A 25291-nucleotide genomic window follows, 5' to 3' on the forward strand; every position below is an offset into this window, starting at 1 on the left:
GGAGGGGAGGGGCCAGAGGTGGGTTTCAGCAGGTTCTGACCAGTTCTGGAGAACCGGGAGCGGAAATTTTGAGTAGTTTGGAGAACTGGTAGTAAAAATTCTGACTGGCCCTACCCCATCTTTTCTCTGCCTCCTAAGTCCCAGCTGATCGGGAGGAAATGGGGATTTTGCAGTAACCTTCCCCTGGAGTGGGGAGGGAATGGGGATTTTGCAGTATCCTTCCCTGGCCATGCCCACCAAGCCACACCTACAGAACGTTAGTAAAAAATTTTGAAACCCAGCACTGGGAGGGGCGAGTAGAGTCCCACAGGACACCCCTCAAGATGAGTGACATCGAGTTGGCCACACCCACCCAGTCACATGACCACCTAGCCACGTCTACTCCAGCTGATCATCAGGCGGATCATATTAGTGATCCACGGGATTTAAAATTATGAATTTAGTGGTCCCTGAGGTCCAAAAGTTTGGCGACCCCTGATATAAAGAAGCTGTCAGGGTTCCAATCTTGGAAGTTGTGGAAGACAGTTTTCTTTTTGCTTTGTAACTGCCAGAAGCACTGTCAATCATTTCCTGAAGAAAGCGGGTGGAGACTCTCCATTCGTAAAGGGCTATTTTTGACCCAGGAATGGAGTTTTTTTTAAATTTTATTTGCATTTATATCCCGCCCTTCTCCGAAGACTCAGGGCAGCTTACATTGTGTTAAGCAATAGTCTTCATCCATTTGTATATTATATACAAAGTCAACTTATTGCCCCCAACAATCTGGGTCCTCATTTTACCTACCTTATAAAGGATGGAAGGCTGAGTCAACTTTGGGCCTGGTGGGACTTGAACCTGCAGTAATTGCAAGCAGCTGCTGTTAATAACAGACTGTCTTACCAGTCTGAGCCACAGAGGCCCCTAGTTTTGGCCAGAGTTAGAGCTCTGGCTAGGTGTTGTGGGAATCAGGTTTTTTTTTTCCCGTCTTCTGTCTTGCTCTCTTTTATTAATTTGTTTTTGCTGCAAGAGGTTAATGCAATTTTGCAAATTTGCCTTGAAACGACGTTTGACATTTATAGGGAAGGCAATCTCTGGAGGGAAGTAATGTCCTTTCCCTTGGTTAGGTTCCCGTTTGTTTGCTGTGGTACAGCGCAGGTTGCCTTGGAGATCTTAGAAAGAAATTAGAGTGTGCAGCTAGCATTCCAGCTAGGTCAGTGAAATTCTGGGTTGGTTTGAAGCCCCAGATTGCAACCTATAGATTCGATCGAGTATTTCACTAAAGGGATGGTGAACCTTTTGGGCACTGAGTGCCCAAACCAGATTGGGCGCTCATGTGTGCATGTATACCGGCCAAAGCGCCGGAAACCCAAAAACCAGCTGGCTGGCACACACATGCCTGTTTTGGGGGCTGGTTTTTTGGCTGTTTTCAGGCCATTTTGGGGCCATTTTTGCCCTGAAAAGTCCCAAAAAGCATCCTGTGGGGGTTTTTTTGGCCATTTTGGGGGTTGTTTTCAGGCCAAAAACAAGCCTGAAAATGACCCGTAAAACAGCCTGAAAACAGCCCAGAAAACAGCCTGAAAATGGCACAAAAACAGCCTGAAAATGGCACAAAAAACAGCCGGAAACGACCTGGAAAACAGCCCCAAAAATGATCTGGTTTTTTGCCCATTTGGGGGCCGTTTTCAAGCCAAAAGCAGCCCAAAAAATGGCCTGAAAAACAGCTCACAAAACAGCCTTAAAACAGCCCAAAACCAGCCTGAAAATGGCTCCAAAACAGCCTGAAAACAGCCCGGAAAACAGCCTGAAAATGGTCCAAAAATAACTAGAAACAGCCTAGAAATTGGCCCCAAAAATGATCTAGTTTTTGGCCGTTTTGGGGGCCGTTTTCAAGCCAAAAGCAGCCTGGAAAACGGCCTGAAAATGGCCCAAAAAGAGCCTGAAAATTCCCCCCAAAAAAACCAGCCTGAAAACAGCCTGGAAAACAACCTAAAAATGTCCCCAAAAGCAGCCTGAATATAGTCCAAAAAATGGCCTAAAAAGAGCCCAGAAAACAATCTGAAAACGGCCCAAAAAACAGCTGGAAAATGGCCCCAGAAATGTTCTGTTTTTGGGCCGTTTTCAGGCACCCTGGCTCCTGCGAAGACCAGCTGGCAGGTGCGCCAAAAACCGGAAGAGCAGCTGGTGACACCATGCGTGCCCACAGAGTGGGCTCTGCGCGCCACCTCTGGCATGTGTGCCCTAGGTTTGCCACCACAGCCCTGTGCCATCTCCCAAGTTATGTAAAAACAGATATGTGAGCAAAGAGTCGGATTCTGCAATCAGGAGCGGTTAATCAAAATGGGAGTTTACTCAGTTAATTCAGTTTGAAAAGGTTGCTGGTGCCACAGTCTAGCCAGAAATGTTCTGTTTTGGGCGTTTTCAAGCCAAAAGCAGCCTGGAAAACAGCCTGAAAATTCCCCAAAAACCAGCTGGCAGGTCCACGAGTTGAAGTCCACATATCTTAAACATGCCAAGCTTGGGAACCTCCTGATCTATGGGATGGATCATAAGGATTCCGGTCGCAATTAAGAGGCAGGGAACTGCTTTTCCCATTAGTCTTAAAGTTAGTCTTAAAGTTCCCATAAAGTCTTAAAGTTGCCAAGGTTGGAGACCTCTGGTATAAATGATATGCAAAATCATTTAGTGCGATGTATTGCGTATGTTTTACCATTTTGGTTTTTGAAGTATGTAACATTGAAACATTTGAATTGAAAACTTTAAAGAATTTCTAATACTCATTTGAAAGGCAACAGGGATCTCATTATACATTTTGACCAGTCATGCCAATTAAAGACATAGAGAATAGAATATAATTTTTTTTTGGCCAAGCGTGATTGGACACACAAGGAATTTGTCTTGAGGCATAGACTCTCAGTGTACATAAAAGAAAAGATACTTTCATCAAGGTACAACACTTACAAAACTTAATGATAGTCATAGGGTACAAATTTAACACTTAATAATACAACACTTAATGATAGTCATAGGCTACTAATAAGCAATCAGGAAACAATCAATATCAATATAAATCGTAAGGATTCAAGCAGCAAAGTTACAGTCATAAGTGGAAGGAGATGGGTGATGGGAATGATGAGAAGATTAATAGTAGTGCAGAATTAGTGAATGGTTTGACAGTGGAAGGCAGGTTGGTAGCAATTATTTTTTTCTGCAGTTCTAATGATCCTCTGAAGTCTGTGTCTGTCTTGTTGGGTTGCAGAACCGAACCAGACAGTTATGGAGGTGCAGATGACAGATTCAATCATTCCTCTGTAGAACTAGATCAGCAGCTCCTTGGGCATATGAATTGATAAGTAAATGCCTTCTGTTGATGACTGTTCACATTTGTTTCCTCCTTGGCTTACAATTAACTTGCTTTTTACCTTTTGCTGATGGCCTGATGATTACACATAAATAGGAAGCGGGATAAACAGAAGAATTGTGCATTTCTCAGTATCTTTTTTTAGAATGATAATTGAAATTCTAGGAAGGGAGAGCAGGCTGACCGTTAAGTCCTGTCATATTTTAAAAACGATCAGAAAGGGCTACGCAAATACGCTTTGGCTTTGATTGAGTCCTACTGAATGCTCTACAGGTAGTCCTCAACTTACAACGGTTTGTTTAGTGACTGTTCAAAGTTACACTGAAAAAAAAGGGACTTATGACCAGTTTTCACACTCACGACCGTTGCCACATCCCCAGTGGTCATGTGATCAAAATTCAGATGCTTGGCAAATTGACTCATATTTATGACCTTCTCACAAGCGGGGAAGGTGGATTCACTTAACAACCGGGTTAATAATTTATCAGCTGCAGTGATCCACTTAACAACTGCGGCAAGAAAAGATAGTAAAAATGAGGGCAAACCTCAGTTTTAGAAATGTCTCGCTTAACAACAAAATTGGGCTCCGTTGTGGTCCTAAGTCAAGGACTACCCATATTTACAAACTGCTCGGAGTGCATCATTGTAAATTCTTCATTCAACGGAGAAACACTGAACTGGATTGCTTAGAAAGGAGGCTTTATAAGCTCATCGTTTTAATTTTTAATGAATTCATAAGTCTCTCAAGTCCCCCTCTGTTCCCTCTTGCCATTGATAAGTGTGAACCGAAGCATCTGATGCAGGGGCTGAAATGTAAAATTTGTTACTACCGGTTCTGTGTGCGTGGCTTGGTGGGGGGAGGCCCCGGTAATTTGACTGGGTGGGCGTAGCCAACTTTTTTTTTTTTAACTTTTAAAAGCATTTTTTCTACAACCTATTCGGCTGAAGTGGTGGTAGAAAAAATGCTTTTAAAAGGCCCCTCTGAGTTGCCTGATCGTCAGAGGCTTTTCTTTTCTTTTAAAATTTTTTTTTTTTGCCTTTAAAAGAAAAAAAAAGAGCCTCTGGTGATCAGGCAACTCAGTTGGGATCGCCAGAGGAGCCTTTTAAAAGCATTTTTTTCTACAGCCTGTTTGGCTGAAGAGGTTGTAAAAAAAAATGCTTTTAAAAGCCTCTGACGATCCCAGCTGAGCCGCGTGATCATGAGAGGCTTTTTTTTTTTTTACTTTTAAAAGCATTTTTTTCGGCCAAAGAAAAAATGCTTTTAAAAGTAAAACAAAACAAAACACTCTGATGATCAAGCGGCTCAGCTGGGCATGGAGGGCGGGCAGGGATTTTTGCTACTGGTTCTCCGAACCAGCCGCCGCCATCGCTACCGGATTGGGTGATCCGGTCCGAATTGGGAGCATTTCACCCCTGATCTGATGGGGAGGGTAGTATCTGTCAATCGCAACTGATGTGCTGGAATGCAATGACAGCCCTTTGCTTGGAAATGACTCTAAATGGTTTAAAACAGGAGAATCAAATGGGATAGGTTTTTCTAACCACAGTTGAAGTGTTTTAAGATCAGAGTGCAGGCACCGAAAACTATTATCGAACTAATATATATGTACCTAAAATAAACATTCTAAAACCTATGGGATACATCATTGCTGCGTGTGTTACTATTTTATTGTGCATGTTTTTTATAGTCCAATTTTTTTTTATTGATTTTACTACAACATAGAAGGGTGGCTCAGGGGCTAGGACGTTCAGCTTGTCGATCGTAAGGTCGTCAGCTCGGCGGTTCGAATCCCTAATGCTGCTGTGTAATGGGGTGAGCTCCTGTTACTTGTCCCAGCTTCTGCCAACCGAGCAGTTTCGAAAGCACGTAAAAATGCAAGTAGAAAAAATAGGGACCACCTTTGGTGAGAAGGTAATAGTGTTCCGTGCGCCTTTGACGTTGAGTCATGCCGGCCACATGACCACGGAGATGTCTTCGGACAGCGCTGGCTCTTCGGCTTTGAAACGGAGATGAGCACCGCCCCCTAGAGTCGGCAACGACTAGCATATATGTGTGAGGGGAACGTTTACCTTTATCTTACTACAACATAACACAACACAAACCTAACACAAACACATAATATGTGTTTTCTTTTTACATGTCAGTTTTGTTCCACATGCTTTCTACTTAATATATTCCCCTTTCCCCCTCTTTTATTATCTTTATCGTCCCTTTATATCTAGTTTCAGTCATTTACAATGTTTTATACATTTGTCACCTCCATCATTTATTCATATTTAGTTTTCCTGTTCTCTAACCAATCGTACGGCTTGGTCCATACTTGATAGTATTCTGTCTCTTCCTTTTCTTTTATTTCTTTTGTTAATTCATCCATCTCTGCACAATCCAGAATTTTTATGGTGCATGTTTTACATAACCGTATTTTGTATTGTGCATAATGTGTATGTAAACTTTACATACTATTTGAATATGATTTGTATTTTAAATAACAGCTTCCTAGTCATCTGGGAAGAAAAGCGAAATTAATCTGATGAATATATTCACACCTGCATATGTCTGTGCACATTTATAGTATCATCTACATACTGCTAAAATTCTTGGGTCTGCAACCTCTAAATTGTAAAGCAATGCATCCTAGACCAGGGGTCTCCAACCTTGGCAGCTTTAAGACTTGTGGACTTCAACTCCCAGAATTCCTCAGCCAGCAAAGCAAAGCTGGCTGAGGAATTCTGGGAGTTGAAGTCCACAAGTCTTAAAGTTGCCAAGGTTGGAGACCCCTGTTAATAAAACATTTCCAGAGGTCAGTTCTTGATGTTTGACCGAGCTATATATTTCAACATGGGCTACTTGCAAGACAAGATAGCTCTCTGAATTTTTAAGAACTTTGCAAGCACATTAGAAGCTCTGCTGTTGTTGTGAAGGCATTGAGAAATCTGGTTAAGGATTCCAGATTGTGTAGTATGTTATATATATCATTTTGGAAATATAGCCAGAAAAAAAATGCGCTTGGAAAATGATCCTGAAATTGATGCAGGTTTAATGAGAAGCCCAACTACATTTAATTAGATTGACTCCTCCAACATAAAATAAAACCGTTCTCACAATTTTTTCCCCTTCAAATTAGTTCAGCCACTTGCTCAGGCAAAAACATTTTGACAATTCCCAAAAAGTAGAGAGAGCAAGCAAATTCCCCCCCCCCCGAACATCGTAACTTATCCTTTTCCATAGCTAAACGGTTAATTTAAATAGAAGTACTGCTTCAAGATGCATCTCAGCAGAGATTGATTTCACCACAAATTTTAGAGAGATGAAAAAAATATCCTAGTGGCTGACCAGTAGAAAAAAAACCAACAAAAAAAAAACCCTTGTTCAGCTACTGTTGAAAGCAGATAAGATTATTTCACTTTCATCAGAACGTGTCTGTCTTCCTGTTACTTTTGCATCGTTAGCTGATTATGATTGCTTTCACATCTCCTCCAAATCCATATCACATTTATTTGTTTACTAAGCTATTGCTGTTTCTGGCTTTATTATTGTTTTTTCTTTTCTTTTTGGCTCTGATGCAAGCGATTTGAATCCCCCAAACATTTACAGTATTTACCCTAGACCGAATTGCAAATGATTTCCTGTATATTTCTCCATGCAAAACTTATCTTGTCCAAATGCCAAGCCCACAGATACAAATACTAGACTTTTTATACTTGCTTTTGGGCAAGGCAAAGGCAATTAAGACCAACTAATTTGTAATTAAAGATACCTTTTTATATCTCACAGTTATGTGTACTCTTATGTGTTGGAAATTAAACTGAATGTAAACAGATAAGACTATCTGTGTCCTGTCCTTCTCTATCTTATTGTAGGTGGGTGTTTTTTTTTCTTTTTCTTTCAAAAGAAACCATTAAAAACTCTGATTCATACCTTCAGCCATTTGAATCTCTGTTTCAGAATAATATGCATTGAGCATTACTCCTGAATGTTTTGTTCAGCTCGGTTAAGAATTTTGCATTTCTCAGATCCAGGACTTAAGTCAGGGGCTTTAAGGAAGTTAGAATAAAGGCAATATATAAGAAACCTGATGTTATGAGAAGGCAACAGATTTTGTCGTTGTTACTTCTTCCAATCCAGCTTTTACCTCTAAAACCTTTTTTTTTTCTAAATTCAGATGCGGCCTCCTTGTAAAACCTCATAGATGATAACAAAGAGCTTCTTAAAGTGATTCCAGAATGTGGGGAAAAAATTACAGCATTATTCTTTCCTATGCCATATGTGGAAAAAAATCTCCCTGCCAGTAATAAATAACCGCATGAGAGCGGTGCTAAATATTTTTGCCCAGCGTATCAGCTGCCTCCACTCAGAGATGCCTGCACAGAGATACACACTGAAGTTGGCACCTGCTTGAATTTCCTGTCTTTTATTCCATTGCCAGCACTCAGTAGGGAATGCCATAAACAGGCTAGCTTCTTTCAAACTGTCCATCAAAAAATGTGCAAGTTAGAACCATACAGGACAAATGAGGTTTTAGGATGCTCTGTTAAGTTCCATATCTATATGAAATCGGCAACTTGATTTGGTAAAGGGGAATGCATGCCATGGTAGATACCATAATGTGCTTCCAAGCCAGTACAAATAATTGTTCCCTTGTAATCTTTCAGGGGCTAGGACGTTGAGCTTGTCGATCGAAAGGCCGGCAGCTCAGCGGTTCGAATCCCTAGTGCTGCCGTGTAACGGGGTGAGCTCCCGTTACTTGTCCCAGCTTCTGCCAACCTAGCAGTTTCGAAAGCATGTAAAAATACAAGTAGAAAAAATAGGGACCACCTTTGGTGGGAAGGTAACAGCGTTCCGTGCGCCTTTGGTGTTGAGTCATGCTGGCCACATGACCACGGAGACGTCTTCGGACAGCGCTGGCTCTTCGGCTTTGAAACGGAGATGAGCACCACCCCCTAGAGTCAGGAACAACTAGCACGCATGTGCGAGGGGAATCTTTACCTTTACCTTTAATCCTTCTAGCCAGACTTCCGCCTGGAATACAGTTGTCAAACCCTAATGCCACTCTTTTCAACAAGATAAATGGGTTCCAGGGAGGGCAGTAGAATTGGTCAAAATATGGAAAATGAGCGCTCTGAAAAAACTTGGAAGGAATTGACTCAATCTAGCTGGAAGAAGAGTGGAGTTAAGACCGCACAGCACTCTTTAAACTGCATTGGTCTTACTAAAGTGTGAATCTCAAAAACCCAGAAAGCAATATACTCGATTATTTACAACTAGTTGTTGTTACATTAAAAAGTTATAAACTTCTAAGATATTTCTAAATCCCTAGTTTGTTCTTTTAGGGAACATATTTAAATTACTCAAGAATTAAGCTGGAACTATAGTGCTAAAACTTACTCCTATGTTTTAAAGTTCAGCTGTGATGTCCAAATTTCCTTCTATCCAATTTCTGTACTGCCCTAAAATCAGACACAAAGTGGCTTCTCTTTGTTCATTTGCACCTTCCCTGCACGAAATACTTTTGAGATGTAGTGGATGCTGTTTGGAAAGCTCTTTGTAGAACTCTTAGTTGTTTAATCCCTCATATTTACTCTGAGTCCATAGGAGCAGGTCTGTTGTCAGAAAAGGGGTGTAAGATCAATAATATTCAATTGAATTCAGGAATAAATAAAGTCAAAAGCAAAAGTAGGATTGTACATCTACTTTAAGGTCTCATTCCATCGGACCTTCTTTGGAGATATATGCGCATTCAGTTGCCATCTCAGTTAAAACAAAGCTATTATTTTGCAGTCTCAAATTTCCCAAGGGCAAGCCAACCATCTAAACCAGGTTTGTCCAACCCATGGCATAATAGGCCACATGCAGCCCTGGACGCCTAGTAATGCCTTGTTAAGTTAATTAAAAATATTAAATAAAGGAAGTTTGTTAACCTGTTTCCCTGAAAATAGGACCCAACTGGAAAATAAGTCCTAGCATTTTTCAGAATGCTCGTAATACAAGCCCTACCCCCAAAATAAGCCCCAGTTAAGTGTCAGCCAGATGGATGAATTTAGTACCGTATTTCCCCCAAAATTAGATCTAACCAGAAAATAAGGCCTAATGCATCTTTTGGAGCAAACTTTAATATAAATCTGGTCTTATTTTTGGGGAAACACGGTAATATGCATTAACTATAGTATATATTTGATATGTGGCCCAAGATAAATCGCTCTTCATTCAATACTGTCGTTAGAAGAACACTTGACGGCCGTCGCCAGGGGAGCTTTTTATCAGGTTCGCCTGATCCGCCAGCTGATCCTTCCTGGACCGGGACTCGTTATGCACGGTCACTCATGCCCTCGTTACCTCCCGCCTGGATTACTGCAATGCTCTCTACATGGGGCTCCCCTTGAAGAGCACCAGGAGACTTCAACTGGTACAGAATGGGCTGCACGGGGGATAGAGGGAGCATCTTGGAGCTTCCATATAACACCTCTCCTGCGCAAGCTGCACTGGTTGCCGGTGGTCTTCCGGGTGCAATTCAAGGTGTTGGTGATAACCTTTAAAGCACTCCATGGCATGGGACCAGGTTACTTACGGGACCGCCTACTGCCGCCAATAGCTCCCATCGACCTGTGCGCTCCCACAGGGAGGGTCTCCTCAGGGTGCCATCAGCTAAACAATGTCGGCTGGCGGCCCCCAGGGGAAGAGCCTTCTCTGTGGGGGCACCTACCTTATGGAACGAACTGCCTCTGGGGCTACGCCTTCTTCCCGACCTCCAGGCCTTTAAGCGCGAGCTCAAGACTTTTTTGTTTCACCGAGCAGGGTTGGCCTAAGGTTAATTTTTAATGGGTGGTTTTATTACTTGTTATTTTAATATTCGGCCTATGGATTCAGATTTTTAAATTTCAAATATTGTGTTTTAATTTTTATATATGTCTTTTTAACTTGGCTGTAAACTGCCCTGAGTCTTCGGAGAAGGGCGGTATAGAAATGTAAATAATAAATAAATAAATAAATAAATACAGTCCAAAAGGTTGGACAACCGTGATCTATTCTAGAGTGATAAACAGTTCCACAGAAATCCTATTGCCGTCATCTTGTTTTCTCCAGAAATGCTAAATTCTACCCGTATCTAATCAACCCCTCTTAAGGCATTCCTGTTACTTGCTTCATTTTACTACGGTAAGAGAGACCTGGTCTCTGCAGGATCGATAAGCAATCCTGCAATAATAGTAAGATTCAAGGTAAGCTGTATGCATTAAAAAAAAAAAAAGCTTACGTATATTTACAATATTTAAATGTTTAATATACTATAACATTAATGTTAAGGTGAATGTGAAAGATGTGACAAGAGGAATGATGAAGCACAAGAGGTGTTTGTACCCAGATGATACACTGCATAAGGAAGATGGAACGTTTATCTTTGTAATTAAAAAATAAAAAAACTATTTTTATAAAAAAGCTACATTTTTTACAAAAAATTTTTTTTTTGCATCGAATGGGTTGCATTACGCCGGATTATGCTTGCATGCAACTTTTGGTCACCACATCTGGGGGAGAAAAATAAAATGAATGGGCTGCATTATGTAATGGGTTGAATTATGGTGGACAAACTGGACGATGCTTGCGTGCAACTCTTGTTCACCATATCTGGGGGAGCAAAATAAAATTAATGGGTTGCAATATGCAATGGGTTGCATTACGGTGGACAAACTGGATGATCCTTGCGTGCAACTCTGGATCACCGCATCTGGGGGAGAAAAATAAAATGAATGGGTTGCATTATGCAATGGGTTGCATTACGGTGGACAAACTGGACGATGCTTGGGTGCAACTTTTTTTTTTTTTATAAAAAGTTTTATTTTAACATTCATATCCAATAACATATTTAATGTACCATCGTATACAATTAATCGGACCTGCCCGGTCACCACCCCCTTCCTTTAACTCTCTTCCTTTCTCTACCTTCTTCTACTTTCCACGACCATCCTCCCCTTCTCTTATCTACCTCCTCTCCTCCTTCCTCCCTACTCCTTTCTTCTCCCTCTTCTATCCCTCTTCCTCCTCTTCTCTTTCCTACCTCCTTCTCTCTTCTACTTCCTTCCTTCCCATCATTCTGAAATGATAGCCAGGCAGCTCCGATCTTACATTGCCTGCAACTCTGGATCACCACATCTGGGAGAGAAAAATATTTTTTTTTAAAAAAAAAAATCTTCCCCACACATCCCCAAACACACCGGCACTGCTGGCCAATTACTATTCGTCCCCCCCCCCAAAAAAAAAACTCCCCCAAAGGACCGGCCCCTATAGAAGCGAGCCAAGCAGCTCAGATCCCATTGGGTCCAAAGGCCTCAAGACCTGGTGGGTGAGGAAGGGGGGGGGGGAAAGCGGGGAAACTACAATTCCCAAGAAGCCCCGGGGGGGGGGACGCGTCATTCCACGCCGGCCAATGGGAACGCGTCTTTTTCTCTCTCTTCCCCCCGCCCCCCCCCGGCGCTGCCTGTGTGTGGAGCTTTTGTGTGCGTGAGGGAAGAGAGGAGGCGGAGGCGGAGGGAGCGGGAACGAGCAGGGCCGAGACCGGGACGTTCGAGGACGAGCGGAGCGCCAGCGCCCCCTTCCTTTCCCCCCGACTCGGTGCCGCCCCCCTTCCCGCGCGCCCCCTCGGCGGCCCGCTCGCTCGCTCCCTCGCTCTCTCGAGGCCCTCAGGCTCCTCGACGGCGGCAACCCGGAGGGGAAGCGGCGTTGAACGCGGGGAGGGGGGGGGCGGCGGCGGCGGCGGAAGGGAGGCCGGAAAAAAAGAAAAAAAAAAGAGGCGGGGACCGAAGCCGGAGAAGCGGGAAGCTTGCAGAAATCGAGGCCGGGGATCGAACGCGGCCTATCGAGGGGTTCGGCCCGCCCGCCTGCCTCCGTTGCCGGCCTCCCCTGGCTCGGGCCGGCCTGGCTCGGGGCTTCCCCGGCGCGACTCTCGGCGGCGGTCGGTCGGATACGGCGGGGGGAGTTAGAATGGAACTGACTGAAGGTGAGGAGGGAGGGGGGGAAGAAGGGGGCGGGGCTTGGGGAGCAGGGGGCGGGGCTTGGGGAGCAGGGGGCGGGGCCAGAACCCTGGCTAGTCAGTCAGCCAGGCAGGCATCTTCTCGGGCAGCAGGCGCTGCAGGTTTAAAGCCATACAGCTCAAGTTGCTAGTCCTCAGCGGGTGCTCTTTTGCTTCTCCTGGTTAACTTGGGCTCTCTGGGTTGTTTTTTTTTTTGGGCTGGATGGGATGCTGAGTTTGAGAAAAGAAAAGAAAAAAAGCCCGATTTTTTTTTTTCTTGGATATAATAAGTTTTTAAGTTTCTGCTGGGATTCTTGGGCGTTGCAAAATCTGGAGGGGATGCCAGGCTAGGAAATTTGGGCTTTTTTTTTCCCTCTCCCCTTTCTTCCATTTCTCTCCCCCCCCCCCGCCCTCCTTTGCATTGACGTCTTTTCCTTTTCTCCCTCCTCTCCTTTTCAACGGCAACGAACCCAAAAAATAATAATAACTTGGTTGCTGAAAAGGAGGCAGCTTGTGCAATTTGCTACCCTGTATAAGTGTCCTATGTTACAGGTGCCGTTTATCGTTTATAAGTGGTGTGTTTATTGTAGCATTTATACAATGTTTCAGCCTGTATTGGTTATGGTGTTTCAAAGTGTATCCATGTATGTCAACAACGCCTAGTAAGTAAGTAACATTTGGTAATGGACGGTGATGTGAGAGTTCTGGGAAACATCAGCTCCCAAATTCTATTTTATCTAGTAATCTCAGCTTGTCCAAATCTTATCTTCTTGGCAACTGGGTAAAAATTAAATGGATAGAATAGAATAGAATAGAATAGAATAGAATAGAATAGATTTTTTTTATTGGCCAAATGTTATTGGACACACAAGGAATTTGTCTTTGGTGCATATGCTCTCAGTGTACATAAAAGAAAAGATACCTTCATCAAGGTACAACACAATGACAGTCATAGAATAGAATAGAATAGAATAGAATAGAATAGATTTTTTTTATTGGCCAAGTGTGATTGGACAAACAAGGAATTTGTCTTGGTGCATATGCTCTCAGTGTACATAAAAGAAAAGATACATTTGTCAAGAATCATAAGGTACAACACAATGACAGTCATAGAATAGAATAGAATAGAATAGAATAGAATAGAATAGAATAGAATTTTTTATTGGCCAAGTGTGATTGGACACACAAGGGATTTGTCTTGGTGCATACGCTCTCAGTGTACATAAAAGAAAAGAAATAGATCTATGATATTTTGAGCTTTTTTGTTTAGAGGCAAGGTAACACACAAGCATGACAGAGGATCCCTATAACGTATTACATTCATGCCCAAGGTGCTGGATGAAAGAGAGGGTAAATGACCTGAAATCAATTATGATTTTAAATTTGGAGTTGGGTTTCTTGAATTCAGCCCTTCTCCAGCCTGCTGCCTTTCAGATGCATTAAATTACAGCTCCTATTATGATCAGAAGAATAGTTGTGTGCTAGAATGTGAAGGGATGTAATCCAACTCCACATCCTGAAGGATTAATTTTAGAAAGGGGAGAGCTGGTAGTTATGGTGGAAGGGTGGCTTTTGGAGACAGATTTTGAATTTGAGAAACACAGTTATTGGTGCGTTTTGGTTGCTAGTGAACAAAAGCACTTGCCTGTAATAAGCAATTAAAAATATTCAGGTATTAAAATGCTAAGTGTTAATTACTCCACTACAGATCAATTCCTACTTAAATTGTGGTGGGAAGAGGAAAAGGGAATGTATTTTATTTTTTTTTTATTTTTTTTTAATTTACATTTATATCCCGCCCTTCTCCGAAGATTCAGGGCAGCTTACAGTGTGTAAAGCAATAGTCTCATTCTATTTGTATATTTACAAAGTCAACTTATTGCCCCCCCCCCCAACAATCTGGGTCCTCATTTTACCTACCTAATAAAGGATGGAAGGCTGAGTCAACCTTGGGCCTGGTGGGACTAGAACCTGCAGTAATTGCAGGCAGCTGTGTTTTAATAACAGGCTATCTTACAGCCTGAGCCACCATGGCCCTATACATATACATATACATACATACATACAAACACACACACACACACACACAGCATGTTTCCCCAAAAATAAGACCCTGTCTTACATTTTTTTGAACCCTGAAATAAGTGCTTGGCCTTATTGCCATGCGCTCAAAAGCCCAATTGGGCTTATTATCAGAGGATGTCTTATTTTGAGGGAAACAGGATGTGTGTGTGTGTGTGTATATATGTATGTGTGTGTGTGTGTGTGTGTATATATACACATACACACACACACACACACACATATATATTCGTTGAAACATCGCCAAGACACTTCCAATTTTACGCGGGAGAAAACCTGAATAACACACACATACATATATATAATATGTATATAATATATATTATATATATGTGTGTGTATGTATGTATGTATATAAAATGCATCAGAAATGAGACCCAACAAAGAGGAAGAGATTAGTGTGTGGAAATGGACACCAAACTTTTTCAGACTCTGAAGAGTTCTGAGGATATGCAGGGTAAGATTAAGCGAAATTGCTAAGAATGCTGAAGAAAAGATCTGGCTCCATTGATCAGTGTGATGGAAGGCACTGTATAGCAGCCATCTACGCCAAACACAGGGCAGGATCTACTACTAAGAACCTTTCTGGGAGGACCACCCAGTCTCTGAAGACTTCTTATCAACGATCAAGTGAGCCATCAGGTTCAGATCAATTAGCAGTTGGAGGGTTATAGTGAGAATCCAGTATGTGTTATATCAACTTGATGAAAGCAGGGGCTGCTGAAATAATTTTAAATGGTTTCTCCATTTTGAAGTTTAAAATGGAAACGTGGAAAGGTTTATGGAAAAGTGTGTAAATGTGTGTGTGTGTGTGTATGTAGTGGAATGAGTGACATTACGAAGGAATCCGTGATGATGTGGGATCTGTACATTGGTAACCGTCATAGAAGAAGCATGTGTGAGAGCACACAGAGAGAAAGAGAGTATCTGCACTGAAGAGGTGTGAAGTCTGAACTGTGGATTTTGAATGGATTATACAGCCCGGTGTTTTAATTGTTGTTGCGTGACATTTTGCGTGGGAAGGCATGAAGAAGAGTCATGAGACAGCGACATTCTTGGAGTTGGGAAGTCTTAGGCTGACCTGGTAATGAAACAGCCTTTTGTGTATGTGTGCTTGCAGTGCCTACAATATATAAATATGCACAAACATCTGGGGGGGGGGGTGTTTGAACTTAGAATTTGAAATATTCTCTTGGGGGGATGGGGGGGGGCAGCATCTCTGGCTCTGTCGGAAAGGGGAGAAGGATAATTGTGGACAGACCAGATAATAGTTTTGTGTGATGGAGGAGGAAGAGGAGGGCCACTTAGATTTAAAGGGGCAGAGGCAGCCATGTTTGCTGCCAGATACCGCAGTGTAAATCTCTTTCCTACTCCACCCCCCAGCCTTCCCTCCAAAAGAAACCAGCCCTGCTTTGGGTTAACAAATGGGGGTTTACTTCTTTCTCCGCGATCCTTACTCCCTGCTTTATCATTTACACTGTTTTAGATTTTATCATAAACAAACCGGGGGAAACGACATCTTTCCTCCCTGCCTTCTTTTCTGCAGCCAGGACAGCTAGGGACTGCGGTGCAGAAATTAACCCTTTTCAGTACAAATCTGCAGCAGGATTATTCCTATTTCTCTCCCCCCCCCACCCCACTCCATTTTCATGAAGAATTAAACAGAAATAGGTAGAAGGGCTGCCTCTCTCGGACATGGCAAGAGGAGCCGAAATGTCTTCTACAATTTCTCTTTAAGTAAACAAGGAAATTGCAACCGCACAGCTGCCGACAAAAGGCACACTTGTTTGTGCACAGCTAGCTCAAACTTATTTATGTTTTAAATTTAATACCGGGCAAGGATTTTTCTCTTAAAGCGTTTCTTAATTATTATTTTTTCTTGTCCGTTTTATGGTATATTATAAGTGAGGCAATCCTCTATTTTAATCCATCCCTGAATTGGGCAAATGGTGTTGTTTGAATTTCCTGTACAGCAGACAACAGAGATGTGAGACAAATTGCTGTTCAGGTATCTAATTAGTGGGAAGTAGGTATATTTGTATAATGTTTGAAAGTATTTTTCAGTTTCATAGTGCAGTAGAGAGAAGCTCCGTATACTGAATATATCTTTACTATATTAGATATGCTAATTCTGTTTCTCGTGTATTAATATGATGTTTGGACGACTGTGTAAATATCTTGTAAATAAGTCACAACCGTATGTTCAGATGTACTTTATATTGTTCGATCCTGCATTGTTCGGTTTTTGAATCCAAATTGAAATATTTATATGATTGTTCCTTTTTTTATGCGCTTGTTCATGTGGACTTCTCAGTGGTTTTGCTTCTGTCTTTTAAAAACTTATCAGCTGATAAAATATAATTTATTGTGATTGATTCAAGGATGTAGTTAGCATAGTAGTATTTCATTAATATTTCAGAATATCCTCATGTTGGACTCAGCAGTGTGTCTAGCAATGGAGCCATTCTTTCTGGTTTCTATTTTTCTTTAAGTGGGTCATAGTAAAAGATGATCAATGGATGACAGAAGGTGTTCCTGAACAGCTTACAGTGATAATATTTGGTTTCTGTGACAGAATAAATGCTAATGAACGTATAAATATAAGCTGAGAAAAGGGAAATTTATATTCGCAAAATGCTTTCCAGGAATAATTGCATTTTCTCCCCAAAATGAATTATTTGTTGCGAGTTAAGTGCTACATGTATGTAAAGCTGGAAATGACTCATCACATTGTATGATGGTAAAAAGCTGGAGGACGGTTCTACAGTTCAAGGCAAACATTATTTAGAATTTCTGTCTGATTGAAGAACATGAACAGATTGTTGTGTTAGAACAAGAAATACCAGCCAAGTGAGATTATATATTATTTTGTATTTAGCTGGAAAGAGGAAAATTTGCCCAGGCTTTGATGAATGAAAAAGAAATGCATGCATATGAGAAAAGTAGTCGGAATCCCAGTTATGTATGTAGCAGTGGGGTTATAATGGGAGGCAAATATTGTAGTGAGGCATACCTCCTTCAATAGAATTTAAACACTGTTGCTTATTATTGAAGGCTCAGCCATAAGATCTCTTCCTATAGCTGTTGCTGATTATTGCTATCTATACGTTATTAGTTCTTGTCCTACTGTATATGAGTACTCACAACCAGTATATAAATGATCAAGTAATATTGTGAAAACAAAATCATAAAAGGCTATAGGTAGCAATGGGATAATCAAAACTTAATAAATCACCTGATCCTACCTTCCTTCCTTCCTTCCTTCCTTCCTTCCTTCCTTCCTTCACTCCCTCCCAACTTCCTTCCTTCCTTCCTATTTATATTTCTCAATCAGTCTAGACCAGTGATGGCTAACCTTTTCTGGACCAAGTGCCCAAAGCGCACGTGCAAACCCCCAAAATGCAATGTGCGCATGCCCCCTCCCCCGCATACGCCCCACACCCCTGCGCACGTGTTCACGGCCCCCCCCACGTGAGCCCTGCCCCCTGTGCATGCGCAGCAGAGACCCGAAGATCTGCTGGCTGGTGGGAGACGTGCGCGCATGCGCGGCAGAGCCGAGCTGGGGTGATGGCTCGCCTGCCCACAGAGAGGGCGCTGCGTGGCACCTCTAGCACGCGTGCCGTAGGTTCGCTGTGAAGGGTCTAGACGAGGTACAGAAATAGAGTCGAAGTTACAACTATCAAATAGAACAGAAAAGAGAAATGGTCATTCTAGTCGGGGGGGGGGAATTCACTAAAAATAATTTTTTTAAATTTATTTTTTTAATTTGAATTTATATCCCGCCCTTCTCTGAAGACTTAGGGCAGCTTACAATGTGTTAAACAATAGTCTTCATCCATTTGTATATTATATACAAAGTCAACTTATTGCCCCCAACAATCTGGGTCCTCATTTTACCTACCTTATAAAGGATGGAAGGCTGAGTCAACCTTGGGCCTGGTGGGACTTGAACTTGCAGTAATTGCAAGCAGCTGCTGTTAATAACAGTCTGCATTAGTCTGTTGAGCCACCAACCCTTCACAGATGGAATTCCCCTCCTATACTAGAATAAAGTCTTAAGGAAAGAGCCAAATGTCCAAAGTACAAGAGCAGAATCATCCAAATCTCAGAAGAGTTGTCATGATGAAGAAGACACATTTCCAAGGTCCCATCAAATGACAGTGCTTAATAGATGAGATTTGTAGTCTTGTTTTATAGGATGGGCAAAAGCAATGGGAGAGAGAGAGAGAGAGATATTCTCAAATTACTGTGCCATATGGACCTTTGTAGGTAATAATCAGCTCTTGAATTGCCCCACAAAACCTATTGGTAGTGTCACCCCATAGTATTGGTACACGCCCATAACTGCATCTGGTTCAGTCGAAGTTTCCAATTGGTCTTCAAGGGTAGCCCATGTAGAAATCACAGTAGTAGTCTACCTTCAAGGTGATTCAAGAGCCGCCGTGGTTAGAGTGCAGTACTGCAGGCCACTTCTGCTGACTGCCAGCTGCCTGCACTTTGGCAGTTCAAATCTCACCAGGCTCAAGGTTGACTTCCATCCTTCTGAAGTCGGTAAAATGAAGACCCAAGAGGCCGACTCTGTAAACTGCTTAGGGTAAAGCTCTGTGAAGTGACATATAAGTCTAAGTGCTATTGCTAAGGAAGGAAGGAGGGAAGGAGAAAGAAGGAAAACAAGGGGAAGGAAGGAAGGAAGGAAGGAGTGTTGGTGCAGTGGTTAAAGTGCTGTATTGCAGGCTAACTGCCCACAGCCAGGAAGTTCGATCCTGACTGGCTCAAGGTTGACTCAGCCTTCCACCCTTCCAAGGTTGGTAAAATGAGGACCCAGATTGCAAACTGCTTAGAGAAGGCTGTAAAAACACTGTGAAGCGGTATATAAGTCTAAGTGCTATTGCTATCAGGGCCTGAATGATAATGTGTAATGGACCTCTCAGTCCAAGAACATACACATGAGATAAAATCATACAAAGGCCTTCCTGGCTATAGCTGTCAGCTGCTCTTCAAGCAGAAGCTGAGGATCCAGGAGTACTTCCTAGGAAGTCCAGCCCCTTTTGGCATTAAAGGTATAGAGGCCTTATGTTCAAATGGTCCAGCTAGGCATCGTCATTAGGTCTCACAAAGGTTGAGCTTAGATCTCTTCTATCTCATCCAGGTCTCATTACACCTCAGGCAGAGACAATACACCTTGGCAGCATCCTTAGTTAGCCAGGAGTTGGGATACACAGATGAATATTACTGATATAACCATCTCATTCATGTAAAAATGCCAACATATCTAAGAATCTTTCCACTGTCTTGTGAAAGTGTTCGATCCAGGTGGATTCTCTGCCTAGGACAACAACAACAAAAAACAGTCCTTCTGTGCAAATTTTGGAGGCCCAGGTGAGGTTCCCCAAATCTTAGGATGTAGTCTCCCCCTATCATTCTTGGGTTCCCACTGAATTTTATTATTTAAGTAACAGCACATGGAAATAAATATGTGGGAGTAATCATGGCTGTTACAGAAATAATTGAAAATGAGCTACATCAGATTCAATATGTTGACTGCCTTCAACTTACCACTGAACGGCCAAGCCTGGAAATTGGCCAGAGAAAGTTTATGCATCTTTAATAATTGCATCTGGAGATGGGATAGTCTTATTTGTGTAAATATGGGCAAAGTAAGGCTATAATCACCAAATTCATAAATTGAGTGGGAAAGGTGAAAGTTCCTATGTTGTACAGATCTCTTAAGTTAATAGTCCACAAATTGTTTGAAGGCCTCCTAGTTTAAAAAAAAACCTGTTTGTCAGAAAAAAAAGAATTATAAGAATGGTATTGGTCAGAAAAAAAGAATTATAAGAGTGGTATTGGACACATTTGCCTGTCTATTGTGCATACCCTCACATTCAGTTTAGAAGAATAATTGTATAACTACTGTGTTTCCTTGAAAATAAGACCGTCTTATATTTTTTGAACCCCAAAATAAGCTCTTGGCCATATTTTCGGGGAGGTCTTATTATTTTGGGGCACATGGAGCATGATGGGGCTCCTCTTGCTGTCTTACCTGATTTCCAGCTCTGTCTCCCTAACCCTAAGAAGAGGAAATGGCGCATGCAGTCAAATATTTTCAGGGAGTGTTTATTTTCGGAGAGGGCTTCGTATTTTGGGGCGCGTGGAACAAGACGGGGCTCTTACCGTCTTACCTGATTTCCAGCTCTGTCTCCCTAACCCTAACCAGAGGAAATGGTGCAGACCAGCTGCGCATGCGGTTAAATATTTTCAGGTAGGGCTTATTTTCGGCGAGGGCTTATTTTAGCGCATGCGCTCAAAACCCCGATTGGGCTTATTATCAGGTGAGGGGTCTTATTTCCGGGGAAAGACGGCAGAACTGTTCTGCACTGAAATATCACAGTTCCTTTCAAAAAAAAAATGAAGCAATTTTTCTGGCACCTAACCCAGCAACATCCCTTTATTTACTGTTGCTGAAAACAGAATTTTTAAATAAACGCCACCAAGATTGCTCGTTGTTACCTTCCGTCTCGCCAATCGTAATCCTCCAACTAATTTGCTGGATGGTGCAGCCTTGGAAATGTTCTTTTTCTCTGGGGGGGGGGAATTCCTGAGCTACCTGGACCTTCTGTTGGCTTGATCCAACAGAACTCTTCCTACGTGCTCATGGCTGTCTCCCAGAGAACATCTGGGCTGCCTGATTTTTATTTTATTTTATTTTTTGGCCCTGAAGGCAAATTTGGAAACCTGAGAAAATATCACACTGATCACCACAAAATGTCTGCTGTATTTGGCCTGTTACAGGAAAAAAAACACAACAACCCACAGACCTTCCTCAGGAAACCGTGAAGAGGGCAGTGGCTGACTTCCACCTTCATATATAGAATTATATTATAGGCAGCCTAGCAAAGCACCCATTTCACAAAAGGTAAATGGGTAAAGATAAGAAACTCCTCCCACTTTTCCGCATTTCTGAGGCTCGGGGACCGTTTTCTTTCCCTTTCCAAATCTGTATTGCTTCTCCAAGCACAGTTTGCATTAGAAGATAAGTGTTGTTTTGTTACTGTTGTTGTACTTGATTTGAGGCATGTTGTCGTTAGAAGGGAGGCCGTACTAGAACCTAAGCACTTCCCAAACCACGCTGTTTATAGAAGACGGCAAGGAAAGTAAACATACTTAAGTCTAGCTATGTAATGGGCCGTAGTTACAGGATTAAAAATCCATCATCTTGTTTTGTTACTGATATTCCTTCAAGTAAAAGTAAATATTAAAGTTTTTTTTTAAAAAAATTCTGTCTAAAAATGAACATAGAGCAGAACAGAATAACAGAGTTGGAAGGGACCTTGGAGGCCTTCTAGTCCAACCCTCTGCTCAGGCAGGAAACCCTATACCATTTCAGACAAATGTTTTTGTCCAATAGAAGTTGTGAATGCTCCAACACTGGAAATTTTTAAGAAAATGTTGGATAACCATCTGACTGAGATGGTGTAGGGTTTCCTGCCTGGGCAGGGGGTTGGACTAGAAGGCCTCCAAGGTCCTTTCCAACTCTGTTGTTATATTATATTATAATCTCTTCTTTAAAATTTCCAGTTGGAGCATTCACAACTTCTGGAGGCAAGTTGTTCCATTGATTAATGGTTCTAACTGTCTGGAAATTTCTCCTTTGTTCTAAGTTGCTTCTCTCCTTGATTAGTTTCCACCTATTGCTTGCCTCATATGGAGCTTGACCCCCTCTTCTTTGTGGTAACCCCGAGATATTGGAACACTGCTATCGTGTCACGCCTAGTCCTCCTTGTCATTAAATTACTAGACATACCGAATTCCGGCAACCGTTCATGGTATGTTTTCGCCTCCAGTCTCCTCATCATCTTTGTTGCTCTTCTCTGCACTCTTTCTGTAGTCTCAACCTCTTTTTTTACATCATGGCGACCAAAATTAGATGCAGTATTCCAAGAATGGCCTTACCAAGGCATTATAAAGTAGTATTAACACTTCCAATGAAAGCCTCTGGAGGCTGGGAAGAGTGAAAAAAGGGCCGTTTCCAACCTCCGGAGGATGGGAAGGCTGATTTCGCCCTCCCTAAGCTCCTAGAACAGGGGTCTCCAACCTTGGTCCCTTTAAAACTTGGGGACTTCAACTCTCAGAGAACTCTGGGAGTTGAAGTCCACAAGTCTTAAAGGGACCAAGGTTGGAGACCCCTGTCCTAGAAATCCTCTGAGCCTGAGGAGGGTGAAAAACCGGTCTACTGGCCCCACCATGCCATCGCATGCCAAAAGCGGGGGGGGTGGTCATGTGTCCATGCGCGGGTGGGTGGGCGCATTGAATTATGGGTGTGGGCACGCACGTGTGTGCCCCCCCCCCACTCCCGCTTTTGGCACGCAACGGCAAAAAGGTTAGCCACCACCAACCTATACTATACCTGTGCATTTGTTTTTTCTTGCCTAAATGTAGAACTTTTTTTTTTTTTCATCACTGAACTTCGTTTTGTTAGATAGCGCCCAATGTTCCAGTCTGTCAAGATCCTTCTGTATCTTAAGCCTAGCTTTTGTAGTGTTTGGCTATTCCTGCCAGCTTGGTGTCATCTGCAAATTTGATGAGTTCCCCATCTATCCCCTCATCCAAATCATCGATGAAGATGTTGAACGGTACTGGGCCTAAAACAGAGCCTTCGGGTACCCTCCTGCATACTTCCCTCCATGTAGATGCGGTTCCAGTGAGGGCTGCACGTTGAGTGCATCATAATTTGCTTTCCGCTGTCCATCTCGTAGAATATTAATTTTCAGGTATGAATAACAAATTCCAGCACGTGAGTAAATCGTGGAAAAATACAGAATTGCCATTATTGCTTTTTTTTTTTTTTAAATTTGAATTTATATTCCTCCCTTCTCCGAAGACTCAGGGCGGCTTACACAGTGTTAAGCAATAGTCTTCATCCATTTGTATATTATATACTTTTATTGCCCCCAAAAATCTGGGTCCTCATTTTACCTACCTTATAAAGTCAACCTTGGGCCTGGTGGGACTTGAACTTGCAGTAATTGCAAGCAGCTGTGTTAATAACAGACAGACTTAGTCTGCTGAGCCACCAGAGGCCCATTTTTATGGCATTTTGAGCATGTTGCAAATGTCTTCCGGCAGGCCTCAAAACTAAACACGCTCCCATAACGCAAGTTGCTTTCGGCAATTCATTAATGGGTTACAGATAATGTAATTGAAAGGAATAAAAGTAAGGCGCAGTCTTGACATTAGTACTTAGTGAATACATAGGACTGATAAATGCTTCTGGTAGTCCACCAACATCAGCCCATCGGTGAGGCTCAAGAAGGTTGTGCATCACTTGGTATATTTTTGCTGGCTGTTACTGAAGAAGCAGGGAGAATGAAATCCTTCCTGCCATAATTGCCTCCTAGAATGTACTAACGATCACATTTACCTGGAATAATTTTTCTTCTGCCTACGTTTTCTCATCGCGTCATCGTCTGTTATTTTCCCCCAATTCCTGGTAAAACTGGAACTGAAATGAATTGGCGCAGAAAGAAAAGATGCGTAGAAATGATCGGGTCTGTTGTCAGAACAGGAGTATAACGTGTCATTTGCTAAAAGAATAATTAGCATATAGTGCAAGGGGGGGGTCAAACTCGATTTCATTGAGGGCCGCCTCAGGGTTGTGTTTGATCTCGGAGTGGGGGTGGGGTGGGGCATGGGCTGGGCTGGGCGTGGCCATGGTAGGCATGACACAGGACATGTCGGGGGGCACCTGTGGTGGCCAAGTGCTAAGGCAGGACTTCACTGAGACCCTCCCTCACTCTCATTATAACCAACCAACCAACCTTCCTTCCTTCCTTCCTTCCTTCCTTCCTTCCTTCCTTCCTTCCTTCCTTCCTTCCTTCCTTCCTTCCTTCCTTCCTTCCTTCCTTCCTTCCTTCCATAGTTGATGATTATTGCTATCTATACGTTATTAGTTCTTGTCCTACTGTATATAAGTAATCCCAGCCAGTATATAAATGATCAAGTAATATTGTGACGGCAAAATGATAAACGGCTATAGGTAGCAATGGGATAATCAAAACTTAATAGATCACCTGATCTTCTTTCCTTCCTTTTTTCCTTCCTTCCTCCACCCTCCCTCCCTCTTATCTCTCTTTCCTCCCTCCCTCCCACCCTCCCTCTTATCTCTCCTTCCTTCCTTCCATCCATCCATCCATCCATCCATCCATCCATCCATCCCTCTTCATTCTCCTTTCAACTTCCTTCCCCTCTTTCTTCATTTGTTCTTCCTTGCTTTCTTCCCATCTTTTCTTCTTTTTCTTTGTCTGTCCTCTTTCCCTTTGTCCTTTCCTGTCTTTCCTTCTTGCCTGCTCAAATGCAAAAGGGGAAGCATTTTTCCTTTCCTTTTGTTTTGTTTTTAGTTTGTTTTGCTAGCCCTCTGCCAGGGAAAACGGAGTTCCATTTTCGCTGGCAGAGGCACTGTGGGCTGGTCCTTTGCTGTTTCCAGGCTGGCCCCGTGGGCCAGATCTAAGCACCCCGAGGCCTGGATCCGGCCCATGGGCCTTCAGTTTGACACCCTTGATAATAGTGGATGGTTTTGGAGATCCAGTTTCAATTCCCACATACTTTATGGCACAGCTTGGCCTTCTTAACATGGTTGCTATGGATGATTGTTAGCTTCTGGACAATAGTTTAGTGTAGTGGTTAAGGCATTAGGCTAGAAACCAGGAAACCATGAGTTCTTGCCTTAGGCACAACAGCAGGCCATCGTTGGAGGCAATGGCAAACCACTTCTGAAAAACCTGGCCAAGAAACTGCAGGGACTTGTCCAGACAGTCTCGAAGAATTGAACTTGGTTGAATAGGAAGGGGAAAAGACTAGATAGAATATAACT

At 42.5% G+C, this 25291-nt stretch overlaps 1 protein-coding gene across 2 annotated transcripts in view; it reads left to right on the plus strand.

Annotated features, from left to right (window-relative positions):
* The first annotated feature begins 11821 nt into the window (after window positions 1–11821).
* Window positions 11822–25291, plus strand: part of NSD3 (nuclear receptor binding SET domain protein 3) — a 119036-nt gene continuing 105566 nt past the window's right edge. For both annotated transcript variants that reach the window (XM_058194054.1, XM_058194055.1), the window contains exon 1: window positions 11822–12327. The gene's annotated coding sequence lies outside the window, so the exon portion shown is untranslated. The remainder of the gene's footprint in view (window positions 12328–25291) is intronic.

The sequence above is a fragment of the Ahaetulla prasina genome, chromosome 9 (assembly GCF_028640845.1).
Source record: "Ahaetulla prasina isolate Xishuangbanna chromosome 9, ASM2864084v1, whole genome shotgun sequence".
Taxonomy (NCBI): domain Eukaryota; kingdom Metazoa; phylum Chordata; class Lepidosauria; order Squamata; family Colubridae; genus Ahaetulla; species Ahaetulla prasina.